The following is a 12,241-nucleotide window of genomic DNA, read 5'->3' on the forward strand; positions in this document are numbered from 1 at the left end:
CCATTAAGATGGATGGAAAGGTGCAATAAAGAGAAATCATTCCTAGCACACCCCCCGACCCCCACAGACTAAGGGACAGGGGGAACTAATCCACCCCTGGTTGGTTTCTAGATTCCAGTCGGTTAGGCCTGTTGGACAGGCCATCAAAATTGCTACATTTGGGATCTAGTTTATGCCCAATAGTGAAGTTCAGGGCCTGCCGAGTCGTGAACCACATGAGCCACTTTTGATGTATTCCCTTTATATCTTTCAACCACTTCAAAGCCTTAGGGGGGAACATATACAGAGAAGTGCGTCCCATGGATGTAGGACCACAATTTTCTTAGACACCATACAATGAAAAAACAACACTTCTCCATCTGGGGCCAACCGAGTTCTCCACTCCTAAACTGATAGCTGATTAGACATATAGGACGTTCCTCAGCTCTGTCATTAAGCTGTGAATGCTTTCCAATTATCCCAGTGTCATAGGCATCTGTCTGCACTAAGAAAGGATTATTTCAGGCCAGTGAAGGCCTTCTCACACTCAGGAGTCCATGAGAACATTTTAGATCCCCTATGAGTAGTAGTGAGGGCAGTCTGATGGACAGCTATATTTCTATAGACTGCTGCATTGCTCCTTTATTTCCCAGTGATGCCCAGGAACATCCTCAATTGGGCTCGGGTAGAGGGGGTTGCCCAGTTCTGTACATGAAGTACTTCACTGACAAGTGGTTGCATCTTGTCCCTACATACACCAACTTCATGCATGAGGAAGGCAAATGGCTCCTGCTCATTTTAACACTTGGCTGTCTTCCTGAACAAGTTGGCCTGATGAAGGTCCTGACACCCAGTCGCTTGAGTCAGACCCAGTTACTTCCTAGTGGGGGTTGAATCTGCCATGTCATCCAGACATGTATTGCTGAGATCTACTTTTCCGTTTAGAACAGGGGCTAAGCTCAGTTAACATGTGTCAGTTGCAGCAACCAACCCAGAAGTCCATACACTGAAGTGAGTTTCTAAAAAGGCAGAAACTGCTGTCTCCTCCTCAGCATAGACTGACAGGGATATGTCGCCATACCCTGCAGAGGGATCATAAGAGCAGCTGTACTTTTCAGCACAGAGCTGATCCACTAAGGTGTTACCCCTTAGCAAAGAGTGTGCTTCTGTCTTGGGGACAGAATACAGAGATCTAGTGTCCATACAGAATCCAAAACTGACTTTAACTGTATACCCTTCCTGTTCCTCAGAACTGAACTCTTAACAGGTAGAAGGCTCATGCACTCTTTGTTGCAACACAGGATTGATCTGACACCAACTGTCAGATCTTTCTCCTGGTTCTGAGCCACCACAATATCCAATCTTGATGGGTTCACCTATTCCCAGAATACAGTCTGGTTTACACCATCCTGTTATAAAGGGTGCCAGTGACATTAAGGGGGTAGATTTCCTCAGCAAACTCTCCAGCTCACCTTGCTGATGTGGGGTCAGGTGAGGAGACACTAGGCCATCCTCACTGTAGCCATTGGAAGGTCAGACTTGATGGTCGTGCAGTTATGAAATACCTCCGTCCTCAAGTACCGCTCGAGCAGGAATAAATAACTGCCCTAGCAATCTTTGAGGCCACAGGTGTGGAGTGTCGTCGTCAGCCTGATACCGGGAACGCCGGAAGGACCCCTGAGTGCTGTAAGGCAAAGGGTTATGGTCAAGTAAACAACCACAAGTAATTGGCAGGGAAAGCGAAACAAGGTATGATGACACCAGCTTACCCAGAGGATGGTAGAACAGGTAGGGAACCTACACCAACAGCAGGGGGAACCAACAGCAGGCTGATATGAAGGATCGGCACTCCGGACAACACCTGTAGCAAGAACGTGATTCATGGTGATTCTTTGAGCAATCCAAGGGCCAAACAGGAGGTCAAAAGTTCCAGGGTATCAGAGAGTTTGCCAAGTCCAAAAGGTAAATCCAAAGCAGATCCGAGGTAACGTTCCATGGTCAAGAGGAGGTAGGTAACAAGAGGTAGCAAGCGAAGCCTAGCAGATCTCCAATAGAAGCAGCTGTGAAGCACCGTGTGTTCTTTGCCGGCTTCTTTCGAAGTCGCGAGCGGAGTCACGTGACAAGTCACATGACCGCTCGCGCGCATCACGTGGAGCGTGACGCGGCCAGTGATTGGTGCTTCCTGGTGCGTGGGTGATGATGCTACCGGCGAGCGGAATCACGTGACAAGCCACGTGACTGCTCACGCACGTCACGTGGAGCGCGATGCGGCCAGTGACTGGTGTTTCCTGGTGCGTGAGTGCTGGTGCTGCCGGGCATGGAGGAGGCGCCAGGGCAACCGCCACCGCGGAAAGGGGCGGAAAAAGGCAATCCTGCCTCCCGTGGCATCTCGCCTGCTGTGTCTCCCCCGCTGACGTGGGTGGCGGGCATGGTAGCGGGCGGTGTCAGGTAGGTAAGAGGAGTGCAGGGAAGGTTGTCGGAGAGGGGGCATGAGCGGGGGCGTGACATATTCCCAGGAAACTGAATTGCAACCTGTCCATGTTTACCAAAGCCTTTAGAATAGTTTACCTTGCCAAGCTGTGAAACCTGGCACGACCCAGACCACTGACAAGTACTCAAGGATTTACTGAACAGGTTTGACAGGAGAAGGTCTCACCTCCTTCTCTGGGGCTCACTAAGAGCTCCAATCATACTCCTGAGAGATCTGACACATCTCTCTCTCAGACCATCCTGTTGATGGCAGCTCAGTGACATTGGACAGGTCACTTCACCATCCCTCGACTGAGACTAACCACTACTGAGCACACCAGAGGAGCTAACTCTGCAGCTGTCATTTAGTAGGGTGTCAATGACTGACTTGGCAGTGTTTTTTGCCTGTGGGTTGGCACAAGGGCATATGGGATTGTGGTTAGCAATCACAATTTGCAACCTATTGCCTGTGATCTCCAGAGACAAAGGCCTAATCAAATTAGGCCTTGTCTCTGGTAGCAAGGATTTCACTCCTAAAAGTGAACTCTGGAATACCTGAATTCTTATCTCTCCCTTGTCAACCTGGTGACAGAGAGTGAGACTCCTACAGTGTTTTTTCTTCTGGGACCCCCATTATGGGCCAGCAAGAATGTGTGTTAGACCACACAGGTGATATCTTGACACTAGGATGCATCAGCAGCGGAATGTCACAGACCAACTGTAGCAGGAAGGGCCTCACCACCTGGGAAACCTTAAACCTCTCAAAGTTTTCTCTGGTGAGCTCTGTGGGTTTACTTTGCAGTAACCCACCTTCCTGTTTAACTCTTTGCTTCACTGGAGAGGAATCCTCCCATTGGAAGCAGACCTTTCTCCATAGGCCCGACCATGATGGTGTTCTCTTTTGTTGGCCCATTCTTCTGTCTTTCCTAAGACTCTCCTCTACCTGTATTTTAGGCAGCTGAGGAGGCCCATAGGATTAAAAATGTTCTGTAGGTCCCTCTTCCAAACTAGGACAGGGGACACTTCCAAATACCCCAATATCAGTTTTAGGTAAGGCAGGGGGAATATTCTCCTTCCCTCTGCCTCTGCTTCTGACTCCACTGGCCATGGGTTTCCCCTTAGGCCTAGGTTTTCTCTTTGGCTTGGCTAAGACAGTCTGATGTATAGAACTAGTGCTTGATGGGACTGGTGAGGGCCTATCAGGACCTAGGTCCTGAAGACTCAACTCACCCAGCACTCTTCTAGGAACCACTACCCTAATATTGATAGATACCCTGACCATTTCTCTATTCACAGCTTGAATGACAGGTGCTACTGGACCATTCAGAGAGGGCCTACCAGCTAACTGAGTATCCCCCACAGGAACTCTGGCAAGAACCTGTGGGTTTACCATGAAGGAAATCACATCAGTAGGACTGGGCCCAGTGTTCCTAACAGTAGAGGTGTTTACGTCTCCTACATGAACACTATCCTCAACATAATTATCAGTATGCAATATGATTGGGATGGGAGCCAATGCTCCAACACTGCTATCTTGCAAGGAATCTATACTAAATTCTGACTCTTCCTGTGGGGGAATGCAATCTAAAGGGAAGTACACCCCTACCATCTCTTCTTCCTCACACTGAGAGAAGGCCAGACTGGCGGAGTGGACCCCCCAAGGCTTTACCCTTACATTTGGGGTCCCCCTTCCTGTGGCCACTTGCTCTACAAGTGTAACAAGTCCCACTGGCGCTTGACACATAGGGAGGCTTAGACTAGCCACGCACATGCTTGAAGGGTTAGTCCCACTACCCTGATCTGATTCTGATGACTTCCCCTTACTAAACATGTTGTGGGCCTTCTTGGACATAGTTTTATCAGTATGCCCACCCTATTTCTCTTTCTGCTTCTTTACCTCCTCCTTTTCTTTTGTATTCTCTAAACCTCCTCAAGTATTGGGCAGGAGTCTTCCCAAACTTGAGGATCAGAGATTGCTTCAGTTTTACAAAGTATAATCTATCAGCCTTTGATATTTCCATAATGGCACTGCAGACAGAATCGGACAGTCTGCTGATCAACCATGCAATCCTGTCAGCATCACACACTACTTGTACCTCACATGCATACTCAAAGGTTACAACCAGTGTCAATTCATACAGTTGTGCAGTAAGCAGGGTGCGATAGACTTTGTGTTTTTGGAAACCCACTATTTGCTGAAACCACGTTCACAGTGTGCTGTAATCCATCTACAAGCCTGGGAGCATCGGTTACTCGGCTCGGCATTGCACTTCTCGATCTTACCAGCATAAAACCACGGCGCATGCGCGAAGCACGTGCGAAGCTGTGTCAAGTCTCACAGTTGTGTAGCAGGGTGCGATAGATGTGTTTTTGGAAACCCACTATTTGCTGAATACATATTCATAGTGTGCTGCAATCCATCTACAAGCCTGGGAGCATTGGTTGCTTAGCTCGGAGTTGCACTGCTCAATCTTACCGGCATAAAACCATGGCAAATGCGTGAAGCGCGCATGAGTTTGTTTCAAGTCTCATAGTTGTGCAGTGAGCAGGGTGAGATAGACTTTTTTTGGAAACCCTCTATTTGCTGAATCCCTGTTCACAGTGTGCTGCAATCCATTTACAAGTCTGGGAGCATCAGTTTCTCAGCTCGGCTTTGCACTGCTGGATTTTACTGGCATAAAACCACAGTGCATGCGTGAAGTGCGCATGTAGTCATGTCAAGTCTCTCAGTTTTTCAGTTGTCGCAGAGGTTGCTGTGCTGCAAGTTCTTGACTGCCTGCCCATTAAGCAAGTTTGTTTACAAATAAGATGCTGTTCCACCTCTCAACCATCTCCGTGGGCTTGGAGGGAAAAGCCGTGACAAATTGATAAGAACTATGAAGCACCGGTAAGCGCCTGAGCGTTAAAATCACCTGCTGTCAATTGGTTCTTGGGCGGCCATTAAAACTTTCGCAAAGTTAATTCTGACAATTGATACTCCACCATCAACTTTTATCGATGTGAGGGATGTATATGCTGATAAAAGAGTCACTGCAAAGTGGCTTTTGAGCTCCCAGGGAAATTCCCCCGCTATGCGCAAGTAGCCAACCCTGCAATAGTGGACTGAGCAGCAACTGTTGACTTACGAAAGCCTTTGAGCTGCTAACACTTGATGCACCCACCAGTTCCCTCATTTTCTTGAAATACTGTGTAAATCTTAAAGTAAACAGAAGGTCATGTCACAATCGTACAATCTGCGCAGCAGAGTGTTGGGAGATGACCTTAAGGCACCAGAATTTAATGATCATGCTGGGTGGGAAAGAAATCCTATGACTATGGGAAAATCAATCTTTAAACCCTAGCCAGCGGGTGGTAGTCAGTTTTTTCCCATGGAGAGTCGATTTGTAAAAAACAATCAAGTGCCCACTGATTCAGGAACAAATACTTTACAACATCTGAAATTAGCATCTCATCGGTGTCTACGCCCATTCATGCGGTCCTGAGGGGTGTTCGTCCCTCAAATCTGGAGATACACTTACTGCGACCACGTTAAAAAATACCATCTCTGAATTCTTTTCATCAAGAAGATCACATAGCTTGAATGATGTCCAAGAGGCCCATAGTGAGAGATTCTCATCCCAGCATGAGGAGGGCGCAAATCACAATACAACCTATGGCATTAATCTACAGGGGTCAGTTGGGGAGGGAGGGGGTCTTTTGGTCCCCCATATATCTCTAGACTCCTCATTTGACTTAAATGCCATTTCTGCCTTAATGGAGGTTTCGAAAGCGGCCACTGAAAAACGTGAAGGAACTAAATTAAGGGAATCCAGGCTTCAGTCCAAACATAAGGTTTCAAAGCCGGACCAGGTACAAAATGATTCAACTCCTGTGCTCACTGCCTTAAATTTTGTTCTCTGTTCTTTGGTTAAAGTCTTCGAAGCTTTAAAAATGGAAGTGCAACAGCACTCCGTAATACTTCTGGAAATAACCAAAGACATGTATGTGAATGAATCCACTTTGGTAGCTTGAAATGTGCAATCAAAGGCTCCATAGGGGATGCCCTAATAGAGATTTGAAGGGACTCTAAAAAACAATCTGAAAAATGTGATTCCTTACAGAAGCAATGGGAGTGGGTGAAGGAGAAACTGAGGGTTCTGAATACAAATCTGGCTGAAGAAATCATGGGAGGACATTGCTTGCACCATAGAAGGTGCACTCTCGGTTTAGTAAAACCAATCTGCGAACCCTCTGTTGTCATAATGGATGATACACCCTTATCTGCCTCAACCATAGAGGAATTTGTACGCTTAGCCCAGATCAAAGAAGAAGTGGATGCAAAGCAGACCAATATAAGCTCCTCTCCAAGAATGGTTTTTTGAAAGGTAAGGACATCAGAGAGAAATCTAACAAGGTCAATGGAAAAAAAAAAGGCAGGAAAAGCGCATGTTGCTCTCCATTGAGGATCCAGTGGCCTTGAAAGTTGAGCCAAAGAAATCAAAACATTTGATAAGTAAAAATGTGAACCAGTTTATTTGAAAGCTGAAATCGGTGGACTTTGAAGTATTGAGCATGTTAAAGAAGACCAGGAAATCTTTGCAAGTGAGCTGTGGGAAAAGAAAGAAAAAGGCAAAAAATGCAACATCGACTGATACTGAGGCCACCATTTTGATGATTATAAAGGCTACTGTGGGGATGCAAACTGATACTCCTTGTGACCCTTTAAGGATTTCTCCAATCTTCTTGAGAGGCAAAATGGGAGGCAAAGCTTATAAAGATTCCAGGGAGCCCCACGAGAGTGGGCTGCAAAAGGGGAAGAATCTAATCTGGAATAATTTTCCAGGTACAAACCCGCAGAGTGCAACTGACAATGATTACCACATGGTTATGCCACCAAAAGAAGTCCCTACTATTTCTTTAGATGATGGGTTCCTCATTAAGGCTAGAATCTTGGATACATTACTAAGTCACTTGGGCACGACAGAAACTGTGCACATTCACTGCACATGCTCAAGGATCCCCTCTGACCAACGGCCTCTGATGCAGGGGAAGACATTAAGGGGGCCTCCTCAAAGAAGGACTCCAAACGTGTTTATCTCTAGGACAGTCCTCACAACTCCAAGAAGAAGACCTCTAAACCGGAGTACAATCCTGTTGGAGTTGCCTTTTAAAATCAAAACTTGCAATGCTCCAACATCTAATGCCACTCAAATGAGGTACAGCGCAATAAAAAAATCAGAAGTATTCGAATGCTGGTCTCTTGTACCAGAGATTGTTTATCGCAAATCCTTCTTAAATTGGGCTTACCTGAGAAGCCACTCTAATGAATGAGAAAGTCAAATTGCTGGATTGGAATACAAGGCACCATAGATCATTTAGCAGCATTTTAAGGAAGGCTTATATCTTTGATCACTTTGACCTGATTGTGTTTCAGGAGACGTGGTTGTAGGTTACTTTTCAGGTGGAGGGTTTCTCAGTTTTTCATCATCTGACTTTAGGTGAGGGGGTGGGACGTCTGTCGGGGGGGTCTGTCCATAGCATGCAGAAACAATGTTTTTTGTTCCTTCGACTTGGTGAGTAACACTGTCCTGGGTATTATGGCTATTTGTTCTTTGGTCTGGTTGGTCTGGTTAGTTCCCCTCTCATGAAGAGGGAAAATAGCTTCTCGAACGGTTTGATTGATAGGTGTGTCCACCTTTCCATGAGCAATGGGGCCCTGAGTGACCATGACATTTTGGAAGCAGTTTTTGATCAGAATTCAGAAAAGAGTAATGACTTATTCGCCCAAGACTTGACTGAAGAATGGAAGGAGTAGAGTGGTTAGATTCAAAAGGGATGGGAGGGACTTTGTAAATCACTTGGTGTGGCCACTAATGTCCTGTTGGATATGGAGGTAAATAAGTTGTGTGACCCAAATGAATTTGTAAAGTTTCTCTGGGACCTCAATCCTCCCCATGAGATGGCCTCATCAATGGCTGTTCACTGTGATGAGCAGATTTGGGTGAAAAAAGGGAAAAGAGGAAGTCATTGAGAATCCTTAAAGCAACTATAAAGGACAGGCAGGTGTATATGAGGGATGCCATAATCCTGAAAAACAACTATAGGAACTGGTCCAGGTCCCTCAAGTCCCATCGAACACAATTAGATGTGGAATCTATGCTCCTTAATCCTTAATCAACTCAATAGACAGGTCCCACGATACAGCCCGGGATGGGGTCATACAGGAACATGCTTGGGTTGATGATTTCTCAAAGCTTTATGGAACATCGAAACCTGTAAACACCTATAATGTTAGAGATGTTCACTGGTCCCTAAATATTTCACGAGAGGACATAAGAACTTTGATTGTAACATCTTCAGTGTCCACAGCTGCAGGGCCCAATGGTCTGAGTAATGAGATCCTAAAATCGGATTCTGACCGTTGGGCTTGATTATTGGTAGCCTTGTTTAGCAGAATATTAAATTCAAAACTAATGCCTGAGTCATGGAAAAGGGCGATTATTGTCCCCATATACAAGAGATGTGATAATTTGGCTCCTTCCAACTATCTTCCGATCTCTCTCTTGGATGCTGACGGGAACATATTTGCTGTCCTTGTTTTGATGGACCTGGAAAGAAGGGCAAGAAGCAGAGGGAATTATCTCTAAGCACCAAATAGGTTTTTGTAGAGGCCTCTCAACCTCTCTCAATGGTCTTGTCTTAAGCAGTGTTAGCTATGGGTCCTTCTCCAAAGGCAGTCTCCCTCTGTATAGGGCATGGATAGATCTGTCCCAAGCATTTGATACCATAAAGATGGACTGCCTTTTGGGGTAGGTTAAGAGATTGGGGCCTACCAGAAAATCTGCTAGTCATACTAATCGAGTTACATAGAAACCTGGAACTGCAGGTTAGATTGAGCAGGTCAGGCCTATTGGACTAGAAAGGGGGGTGGGGCAGGGGTGTTAAGTAGCACCTTTCCTTTTTAATCTTTACCTATATGACCTGGCTAAGTGGGTAGAGGAATCGGCGTTGGCGAGTCCTAAAATTGGTAGTACTAAAATCAATTGGATGGGTTACGCTGGTGATATTGTTTTGTTAGACCACACTCATATTGGTATTCAGTGAATGCTGAATGCTCTCCAAAAATATGCAGAGTTGAATGATCTACAATTCAATCCCGAGAAATCAAAAATGATGCTCTTTAAACACCCATTAAGGACTACTAAACCATTCTCCTGGAGTTTGGATAATCAAGCAATACCAATTACCAAAGAAATCACCTACTTAGGTTTGGTAGTTAGATCATTTCCAACAAAAGTGCATGTGACGGCCATACTGGAGGCTAAAATACAGCAATTGGATTCACAAATGAAAATAATCCTAAACAAGTTCTGCAAATTCTCCCTCCTTTCAACCATTACATACTACATTGTCAAAGTATTACAAACTCTTCTTTTTGTTTTGGATACCAATCCTCAGTTGCACTTAATAGACTGGGAGAGATTGGAGGGTACATTATGGAGATGAGTTCTGGGTCTTCCAAACTGTGTCCAAATAGCTAGCCTTAGGTATGAGCTGGGTTTGCAGTCACTGAAAGCTTGCTTGGAATGGAAGTGTATCTCACTGTATAGGTCAATGTTGGTCATCCCCCACATTATCCCTATATGAAGATGTCTACATTTCTCTCCAGGGGCCCTGTAACCAATATCTGAACAATTTGAAAATGGCATGCATTAACATCTTATGAGTGTCTGATTGGTCGGAAGAGATTCTAATCCAAAACCCTTTGAAAGTAAAGGAATGCATAAAGAGGATGGATTGGATTAGAACTATTGCAGTCATGAGATTGTCTAGGAGTTTTGCCTCCCTAACTCCTACAGATAAACCCAGATCTTTTTTGCCCACATACTTGAAGAAATTTCCTGACTCGAATATGAAATCTGAGTTTCCGAGATTTCGTTTAAATCTTATGCCCACCCATAAAATTCAACATATTAGATGTGAAGAGGAAATCGAGAATAATATTTGTCTGGGATGTGAGGAGGCTGAATCTCAATAAACTCAGGCACTTGTTTGTTATATGTCCGAGGACCTTAGAGTTGAGGGTGAAAAGGTTGTCTAGATTTGTCTGTCACAATTGGTGGCTGGACACAGACTGCTTCTGGGAAAGGTTAGCCCCAAGTAATAAGGTATTCTTAACGATTGAAATTGTGAAATTGTTGAAAGAATGGAAGTTGGTTGGTCTATGTCAATGAGAGGGAAGTTAATTATTCACAACAGGAATTGTTATTTTAGGTTGTAGAACGTTTTTTTTTTGTTTTACTGTTTTACCTTTGCTTAGATTGTATTGTGTTCTATCTTCCCCTCAGTGACTCTGCCACTTAATATCAAAAGACGTTAAAAAAATATATATAACAAGCTAAAATAACAGAAACTGACCAACTACAAAGCATAAAACAAAGGATAAAGGTAAAGGAAGAAGAACATTAAAAAGGAATGGATAAATCAAGGTACTGCTTTTAAAAGTTCCTGAAGGCTCACAATGAAATTCACCCAACAAGAGACACAAAGCAATGACAGAAAAAATGAAAAAGCTATTTGGGAAAGGAGTCTAATGGCAGTTCCTCTATATAGCCAACCAGAATGTGTTTTCCATGCGCGGGGTTACGCCGAAGCGCAATTACGTGTTTGCGCCTACATTATTGACCAATCACATGGCCCAATGAGGAATCACACCTGCACGTGGCAGTAGCCGTGTCAATGAAAGGCCCAATCACTTTGAAAGCTGTGTCAATGAAAGGCCCAATCACTTTGAAAGCTGCATTGATGCAACTTTCCCAGTATGCACCTGTTTTTAACAGCCAATTGGATCACGGGTGCAGTACCTTTCTAGTCATGTCAACGAACGAGCCAAAGACACTCTGCAGTGCATTGATGAGACTATACGCATGCTGTTTGACAAAATCTGCATGTGCAAAATGTTCCAATAAGACGTCAAGCTCCTTCAACGGGGCTACGCATCTTTGTGCCTGATGCACCAGCCAATCATATCACAAGCTGTGGCTCCACACATACACGTGACTCCTATCTGAATTCAAAGAACAGTTTAATCACACATTGCAATTGATTGACGCAGCTACCTCCATGCCGTTTGAGCAAAAATCAGTGCCTGCGAAATGACCCAATAGGAAATCATGCTCCTTCAACGTGGCTACACATCTTCACACTTGATGCGCAAGCCAACCATATCACGTGCTGCAGCTTCGTGCATACATGTGGCTCCTAACCGCATCAAAGAACGGTCTAATCACACATTGTGATGTAATGACACGATTACGCCCAAGAAGTTTGACAAAATGTGCACGTGCAAAATGACCCAACAGGATGTCGAGCTCCTTCGATGTGGCTAGGCATCTGTGCACCTGATGCTGCACTACCACTGTTTGTTGCCTTTATTATTTATGTATTTATTCATTATTATTTATTCTGTTTCTCCTTTGCTCCGCATTGTCTACTTCTTCCCCCCTCCATGCACTTTTCCCCTCTCCCTCTCCCATGCACTTGCACGTTCTAATTGTCACTGGGCCTAGTAAGACCATTGTTTTTGTTCTCCCCTTTTCCTCTCCCTTGCCTTGTTGCGCTCTGAAACACTTGTGTATGAGCACGATAGAAATAAAATATCAATATCAATACACGTGACTCCTATCCGCGTCAACAATCTGTCTAATCACACATTGCGATGTATTGACATAGTTATGGTCATTAAGTTTGACAAAATCTATGCGTGCACAATGACCCAATAGGATGTTGAGCTCCTTCAACGCAGCTTCTCATC

Source organism: Ambystoma mexicanum, chromosome 7p (genome assembly GCF_040938575.1).
Source record: "Ambystoma mexicanum isolate Mex_15411 chromosome 7p, UKY_AmexF1_1, whole genome shotgun sequence".
Taxonomy (NCBI): domain Eukaryota; kingdom Metazoa; phylum Chordata; class Amphibia; order Caudata; family Ambystomatidae; genus Ambystoma; species Ambystoma mexicanum.